At 35.3% G+C, this 9,384-nt stretch overlaps 1 non-coding gene across 1 annotated transcript; it reads left to right on the forward strand.

Moving 5' to 3' along the window:
• The first annotated feature begins 4,705 nt into the window (after positions 1-4,705).
• Positions 4,706-4,777, forward strand: TRNAQ-CUG (transfer RNA glutamine (anticodon CUG)). Its single transcript has one exon. It is a non-coding gene; the product is annotated as a tRNA-Gln (tRNA).
• The last annotated feature ends 4,607 nt before the right edge of the window (positions 4,778-9,384 follow it).

Consider the following 9,384-nt stretch of genomic DNA (forward strand, 5'->3'; position numbering starts at 1 on the left):
CAAGGTTTGTGTTGGTTCAAACCCAAGCAACATGAACCAACAAAGTCATTGAGGTGATAAGAACTACACCATCAAGGGGGTCACAATCATTTAGTTTATCCCATACATTATTGGGGATGAAAGCATGAATAATTGGTTCCTAACCAATAAGACCAGGACTTCTTGACCTTCATCTACAAGTTGTTGAACATAAATAGGAGAAATCACCAAATCTAAATGAGAAAACTTAGCAAAATCTAGATAGAGAAGAGCACCATTCCAATGTGAAAATGCTAAAGATGGGCAAGAAGGTTGAGACCATCCATAGGCAACATGATTCGTAGATCATTTGGAAGGTGGTTAAGAGTCATGTGATTGGGAGCGATGATCTCTTCTAGTAGGTTAACTGTGTCCATGGCTACATCCAATTGGAGGGGAATGACCCTAGCGGGAGGTAGAAGGAAATGACATTTTGACAAATGTATAAGGCACATTACCCTGGTGATTTAAAATCACTTATAGATAAGCACCTTCAAGTGCAACTTTACATATTTGCATAGTTACAGTTAAAGCTACATAAGCACATTGGAGCAAATCATAGATATAGTGTGAAAGACAAATTGAAATTCCAAGTACAACTAGTAAAAATAATAGATTTTTTATCTTTCAAAATGTTAATAAGAATCACCACCTTCAAAGTGGCCAAATCTAGGTGAATTTAAAAGGGAGGTAAGTCTAATCCCCTAACAAATTATCTCATAAAAATGGTTCAAGCTTGAATAACTTAAAGAAGCCATGCATCCAAGAGTGGGATTCTTGGGCTTAGGTACAAAACCAAAAATGATGCCTGAGAGTCTCACGTTTTTCAAAAAATAGACAATAGGGATTAAGAATACCCATATTAGATACATAGGATCCAAATAGAAGGCATTGATGCACAATTCATCAAACGAAATGAGCAAAGTTGTGTTCAAGAATAGCTAATCAAATAATCTAGAATCAATAGTGCCAAGTTCCTAGAGACGATTTGGAGGTGCTAATGGAGATTTAACTAGGTCATAGTGGGGAGATGATGTATAAGCCAAAGACACTCTTATAGGGTCTAATTATGAAATAATGTATCAAGATACCATTTCAAATTCTTTCATCTATGCTCGAAAGTCCTAACCCTAAATTTTATGAACCATGTAGGGAGGAATGAAATCAATATTTTTTTGGTTTGTCTTATGGTCTTGGTTTGATTACTACAATTTTAACTTGGCTTAGGTCAAGTTAAAAAAATCTTTGTGACTTTGCAAAAAGGATCTTGCAATATTTTAGTGTCTCTATCTGAGAAACTCAAAGCTCAAACCTAAGGGCCTTTAGCTACAAGTTTGTCTTGACAATAAAGAATTAACGTTATTAATTACGATCTTAGCATCTAATCATTATAAATAAAATAAAATGAGAATCATACAAATATAGATTTAACAAATTACACAAGATATACATGGGAAAAACCCTTCTGGGTAAAAATCCCTATAAAGCATCATTTTATTAAAACACTTACAAAATATAGTCCATTTGATAAAAATAAATGCAATCATCTATAGGTTTTCATGTACTTTGGAAAGTGTCCAAGGGGACATAGGCATTTAAAATAATTTAGTATTTATTGCCTATGTCAAAAGACAAATATAATTTTCATGAGTGGACACATATTATTTGGCATCCACATTTGGAAGGTGAAGAGTCATGATAAGGTAGAGTGAAATGGACACCTTTCTAGGTGCAAATATTGGGAATTTCAAAACTCACCTCCTTAGGTGCCCTTTTGGGAAAGTTTTAGGGAATGTCATGGGTTTTGTGTTGCAATTTTTTATTTCCATGTGTTTCTCTCCAAGAAGGGGCGTGACATTTACAAGAGGCATGCAAGTGTTATAAAAGAGAGGCTTGGGCTAGTAGTTAGGCATTTAGAGTTGAGTCCTTCAATCCAAAGCTCAAGAAAAAAGGCTTGTAGCTCCAACTTGTAGATTTGTAAAACCAATTTGGCTAATATTTTGTGAGTTTTGAATATTGTAATTTTCTATCTCATTAAAGTAATAAGAAGAAAGTATTTTCTTCTCGCATTTCTTGTTTTGTTGGTGTGTTGTTACTGTAGGTTGGAGTAGCCCTTCGTCAAGTGCTATCAGAGCGAGATTTCTTGAGTGTACAGGCGTAGCACTGAATGTGAGGTATTTTTCACCAGGACTTGTGGTTTTCGGATCATGATCAAGATGCCTCCACAACTGATTCATGGTATGTGTGGTAGAAGAAATACTAGTGGAAGAAATGTTGTTTTAGAAGAGGATTAAGGAGTTCTTAAGAGAATCGTTGAAGCATTGCAAGAGGAGTTACACAAAAAAGTAGATCAAAGAGGTCAATATGAAAGTGAAGATGGAGTTGATGAGGAAGGAATTTTCAAAGAAGAACAAGAGTCGGTGAAAGATCTTGAAGATGATAGATTTATGAGGGCCATATCCAAGATTGGGAAGAGAACAAAGGTGGGAGTTTATACATTTTTTGCAACTCTAAATCCAAAGGAGTTGATTCAATAGATCAATGATATAGAGGAATTCTTCAAGAATGAAGAGGTGGAAGATCCTGATAGAGTCAAATTGGCAAAGACCAATTTGAAAGGTCATGCCAATATCTGGTTGAGAGAAGTTTAGTCGAAGAGGCATAAACAAGATAATGAGATGGGATCATATGGTAGACAAGTTGAAGAGGTTGTTCACCCCTATGGATTATGAGTTTGAGTTGCTGATGAAGATGCAAAGTTTGAAGCAAGTAGACAAATCTATCAAAGAGTAAAAAGAAGAGTTCTATCAGATCTTAATCATAATAGGTCATTCTGAGGCCAACAAAGAGAAGATAGCCCATTACACAAAATTCTACCCCAAATAAAAAAAAATGCTTGCAAAATGGAGCCTAGATGACTGAGATATTGCTATTTGAAAATTGTTTGTGTAATTATGACACTCATATAACTGTGATACCTCCAAATTGACTAATGCAACCCCCGTAGAATTCATTTACCATTAATTCAAAAAATGGATAAATAAGGTTTCAAATATCTCCCTAAATTATCTCATCACCAACTTGGTAAGTCATAAGAATATTTAATCAATTCGTAGAAAATTCGAAAGTCAAAGCTCTAGATCATGGTAAAAAAGTTCCCTCTTGATGTTTCCTCTCCTTACACATTTGGTCAAGATAAAACCACCAGTTTTTTTATTTATTTATGATTACAAAGCCATCAATTTTCACGAAGAGGTAATTATGAAGCCACCCATTTCTTGACAAACTTCCCATTTCTTGATTAAAAAAAATCATTTTTATGGAAACCCACCACTTTTAATAGTAGGCAGTTATGAAATTGCCACTTAAGTGCAATCTTTATCGTCCAACTTCTAATTTTCCCTATAGCACAAGTAAACCATGAGGCAAAATATTGTTAAAACCAATAATTAAATAAACATTTATCTCTTTTAGATCCTATTTTGAGATGTATTATTACATATAGAACCTTCTCCATATGAAAATATTGTCATTAGACAACTTCACAAGTTTATCAGAACGTATGAAAAACAATTTGTTGAAGAATAAGACTAAAAAACAAAAAATTGGACTCAGAACTGCTAATAAATTTTCAACACACTAAAACAAAAGATTGTTGAAGTACCAATCCTCATATTTTCAAATTGACAACCCCCTTCCATGTCCACATAGATTCTTCTAGCATAGTATCTAGAGCAATTTTAACATTGTAACCTTGAGGAAATGATGAACATCCCACTGCATTTGCAAGCTACAAACTTTCATAGGCAAAGAGAAACTATACCACCATTTGTAAACATCGTCTCTTGTCAATCTCATTTACTTTTACATTGACCACAAACCCTCACAATATTTATCGAATGGGCCAATAATCCAAGGAGAATATGTCAATGATTGTTTTTGTTTCAAGAGTTTAATTTTAACATCATGGTCAAGCTAGGTAGAAACAACCAAGGCCGAGATTACCTTTATATAGTTGACATAGGAAAAGAAACTAATGAACATGAAAAAGATCTACCTAGTGCAAGCATGTTCAAGATAATTGTGACACCCTAAGAACTTCATTATGTAGCCACATTACTCTCTACAAGTTAATATCCATCTAAAATGTCACCACAAGATAAACAACTCTTATTGTGAAAATCTATTCCCTTGACACTAATAGAAGGAGAGCTATATAAGATAGGGGGAGATGATATTGTTTGACAAGTCATCTATGAACATGAAAGATAATATATACCAAGGGAGGCATATGAAGGCATAGCTAGTGGTCACAACTCGGGAGATGCACCAACCAAATTATCCACTTCATTAGATCAATAGATCCACCAACCAAATTATCCAAAGCCAAATTCATTATAATTGATATGAAATATCTTACCAAATGAACTGAAATAGAGCCCACTAAGATCTGTACAACAAAATCTACCATCAAATTCATATATGAGAATTTCATCAGTAGATTTTAATATCCACTGAATATAACTAGCAATCAAAGAAAACATTTTGTAAAAATAAAAACATCTCAAAATTACTTAACAGTCTTATGATAACTCATAATCCTCATAAAACCTTGTCCTTAGAAAATATCATCACTTTTCGGTTGTCTTTATTTCGTTAACATTACAATAAAAAATGGTCATAAGAAGGTCCTATGGTCTAGTGGTGAGGACATTGGACTCTGAATCCAGTAACCCGAGTTCAAATCTCGGTAGGACCTTTTTCTCTTACGAACTGCGAGAAACGACATTTTTTCTCTTACGAAAAATACAGTTAGGTAGTTTCACTTGTTATTGTTTTCTTATCATATATAAGTTGAAATAGTTCAGTTATCCAGAGCGTATGGCCGTTAACCACAAGGTCGGAGGATCAAGCCCTCGTTCTAGCGTCACAAAGCTTATTACAGTTATTTGCTTGTGTCTCCGCGTCATTAAAAATATATGTATTATTATGTTGTTTAACCTATTTTAATATATATATATATATATATATATATATATATATATATATATATATATATATATATATATATATATTATCATAATCAGAATAATATATTGCTTAAAATAGGAAAGATTTATATCCAAAATGCTAATAAACGGTCTGTCACTATATGGGGTCTCGCCTTTACATAACCAACAGAACCCGAAAAGACACCAGAGGTGATATTAATCTTTAGCTACATTACTATTTATATAACTAATCCAAAGTTTTAGTATTCATTACTATTCATAATAGAAAGGAAGGATGAATAATCATTTTATTATTTTCTATCTATCAAAAGGATAACATAATATTCACAAAAAGGGTGGGTGGTAAAAGGCAAATCTTCAAGGTTTATGTTGGTCCAAACCCAAGCAACATGAACCAACAAAGTCATTGAGGTGATAAGAACTACACCATCAAGGGGGTCACAGTCATTTAGTTTATCCCATACATTACTGGGGATGAAAGCATGAACAATTGGTTCCTAACCAATAAGACCACCCTCCTCTTCTTTACCTTAATCTACAAGTTGTTGAACATAAATAGGAGAAATCACCAAATCCAAATGAGAAAACTTAGCAAAATCTAGATAGAGAAGAGCACCATTCCAATGTGAAAATACTAAAGATAGGCAAGAAGGTTGAGACCATCCATAGGCAACATGATTTGTAGATCATTTGGAAGGTGGTTAAGAGTCATGTGATTGGGAGCGATGATCTCTTCTAGTAGGTTAACTGTGTCCATGGCTACATCCAATTGGAGGGGAGTGACCCTAGTGGGAGGTAGAAGGAAATGAAATTTTGACAAATGTATAAGGCACATTACCCTAGTGATCTAAAAGCACTTATAGATGAGCACCTTCAAGTGCAATTTACATAGTTACACTTAAAGCTACATAAGCACATTGGAGCAAATCATAGATATAGTGTGAAAAATAAATTAAAACTTCAACTACACAACCAATAAAAATAATAGATTTTTTATCTTTCCAAATGTTAATAAGAATCACCACCTTAAAAGTGGCCAAATGTAGGTGAATTTAAAAGGGAGGCAAGTTTAATCCCCTAACAAATTATCTCATAAAAATGGTTCAAGCTTGAATAACTTAAAGAAGTCATGAATCCAAGAGTGGGATTCTTGGGCTTAGGTACAAAACCAAAAATGATGCCTGAGAGTCTTGTGTTTTTCAAAAAATAGACAATAGGGATTAAGAACACCCATATTAGATACATAGGATCCAAATAGAAGGCACTGATACATAATTCATCAAGCGAAATGAGCAAGGTTGTGTTCAAGAACAGTTGATCAAATAATCTAGAATCAATAGTGCCAAGTTCCTAGAGATGATTTGGAGGTGCTAATGGAGATTTAACTAGCTCATAGTGGGGAGATGATGTATAAGCCAAAGACACCCCTTATAGGGTCTAATTATGAAATGATGTATCAAGATACCATTTCAAATTCTTTCATCTATGCTCGAAAGTCCCAACCCTAATTTTTTTGAACCATGTAGGGAGTAATGAAATCAATATTTTTTTGGTTTGTCTTATTGGTGCAGGAGCACTTGATCAATTTTGTTGTGTAGGTTCCAGGAGTTTGGAATCATGTGATTTTGGTTTATAATAAGGTCATTAGGTTTGTGAATAAGTACTCATAAGTTTGTAAGGACCCTAGGAGTCACTGATTGGCCAATGTTGGCATATGGGCTCTTAAGGGTGTCGGGAAGAGTACTTGGTAGAATAAGTTGATTTTGTGTTAGAATAGGATGGTTGTTGTTGTGTAGTGGTTTTTAAGGTCATTTGAACCCCTAGAAGTGATCTAGGTTTGATTTGGGCAAAAGTTACTCAACTATGTAAAAGTTGCAAAAAGTTGCAAAAGTTGCTCATAGCAACTTTACAACTTTTGCATCTTCCAAACACCAATGGCTAGTTGGTTGTCTTTTTTAGTTAAAAGACACTTGTAACTAACCCAAGGCCGATATAAGGCTTGGGACAACTGATGAGAATGTTGGTTGAAGAATTGAATTAAGGAGAGTAAGTTTTATCCTTCAATTTTAGCCACACAATGAACCGGTGTCCTGAAAAAACTTTGAGTTCTTATGTAGGTGAAAGGAGAACTCGGTTGGTGCAGGAGGAAGACAATCAAAGTGTTACCTCACCAATCAGCAAAGTTGGACCAGTTCTAGATGGAGAGAACTTGATATTAAGGGGGACCTTATTGAAGGTACAACAGGCCAAAGAACCTACTCAAAGAAAGACACTCTTCAAAACCACTTGCAGATCATGTGGTAAGATTTGTAGGGTCATAGTGGATTCAGGGTCTACTGAGAACATTGTAGCAGTTGAGATGGTAGATAAACTCAAGTTGAAAAGGTTGCCACATACCAATCCTTATAAGGTATTATGGTTGAGTAAAGGACAACATGTGCTAGTTGATGAGCAAGCTTGGATATATTTTTAAATTGGAGAGTATAAGAACAGAGTGCCATTTGTTGCTTGGACACGCTTGGCAATATGATGTCAAATCCATACATGATGGGGAGAAGAATTCTTATGTTATCACCAAGGAAGGAAGTTCCAAATGGATCCTTTGGTTGTTCAGGGAGAAGAAAGACATGTAGGATCAAGTGTTATGTTTCTTAGCGAGAAGGAGTTCATAAAAGAGTTGAAGCATGAGGGGGGACCAAGGATATGCCATCATAGTGAAACCGAAAGAAGAGGCAAAGTTTGAACCTAAATCAGTAGTACCTCAAGAAGTGAAGACCTTGTTGGACCGGTACAAGGACATTGTTGTCAATGAAATACCAGATGCTTTACCCCCATACAAAGATGTGAACCATCAGATAGACCTCATACTCGGAGCTACCTTGCCAAACAAAGTTTCTTACAAAATGACACCTACTCAAAATGAAGAATAGCAAGACAAGTGCAAGAATTGCTAGATAAGGGGTTGATAAAGAAGATTTTAAGCCCATGTGCAGTACCTAATGTTTTGGTACCTAAGAAAGATGAAAAATGGAGAATGTGCACCGACTCAAGAGCCATTAACAAGATTACCATTAGATACCGGTTTCCAATGCCAATAATTGAGGACCTAATGGACTACCTAGGAGGAGCTTGTTACTTTTTAAAGGTGAATTTGAAATCAGGCTATCATTAGATAAGGATCAGACTTGGAGATGAGTGGAAAACAGCCTTTAAGACCAATGAGGGGCTCCATAAATGTTTGGTGATGCCCTTTGGGCTCACAAATGCACCTAGCACTTTCATGAGACTCATGAATGAAGTGCTTGCATAGTTTATTGGAAAATTTGTGATTGTTTATCTTGATGACATTCTGATTTTTAGCAAGTTAAGGGAGGAGCATATCAGACATTTGGATTAGGTCTTGAGGAAGCTACATCAAGAAAAGTTGATGATCAACTTAGACAAGTGTGAGTTCTTCAAAACTAAACTAGTATATCTTGGTTTTGTAGTTTCTCAAGGTTGTTTGAAAATGGATCCAACAAAGGTAGATGCAATAGTTAATTGGCCTACTCCTAAGTCAATAGGAGATGTGAGAAGTTTTCATGGATTAGCTTCATTCTATAGGAAGTTTATTAGAGGGTTTAGTCATGTATGTGCACCCATATTGAATACCATCAAAGGAGGAATGAAATGTCAGTTTAAGTGGACTAGTGTAGCAGACAAGGGGTTTGAGTTGTTGAAACAAAAAGTAGCAGAACTACCTTATCTTAGGCTTCCTAATTTCAATCAACTCTTTACTGTGGAGTGTGATGCTAGCAAGTTGGCAATAGGAGAAGTTTTGAGCCAAGAAGGTCATCTGGTAGCATTTTTCTCTGAGAAGCTCAATGAGGCAAAGCAAAAGTATTATACCTATGACCTAGAGTTGTATGTCATGGTACAAGCCGTTAAGAAATGGCAACATGATCTACTTCCCAAGGAATTCATAGTTTATACTGACAACCATGCACTTAGCTTCTTGAATGGACAAGAGAATTTGCATCAAAGACACATCAAATGGGTTGAGCACTTGTAGGCTTATACCTTTTCCATCAAACATAAGAAAGGAGTCACCAATAAGGTAGCAGATGTCTTAAGTAGAAGAGTTCTTACCATCCAAGAGGTGCAGCTCCAAAGTGTGGGATTAAATGATCTCAAAGATCTATACCAAGGTGACAAGGATTTTGGTGAAGCATATGAAGTTTGCACCAAGTTTACTAATGTTTGTCATGTTGCAGGAAGGCCTTTTGTTTAAAGGACACTTACTTTGCATACCTCAATGCTCTATGAGAGACAATATCATTAAGGAGAAGCACCAAGGCATCTTAGGAGGACATTT

This window comes from Cryptomeria japonica, chromosome 1, assembly GCF_030272615.1.
Source record: "Cryptomeria japonica chromosome 1, Sugi_1.0, whole genome shotgun sequence".
Lineage (NCBI taxonomy): Eukaryota > Viridiplantae > Streptophyta > Pinopsida > Cupressales > Cupressaceae > Cryptomeria > Cryptomeria japonica.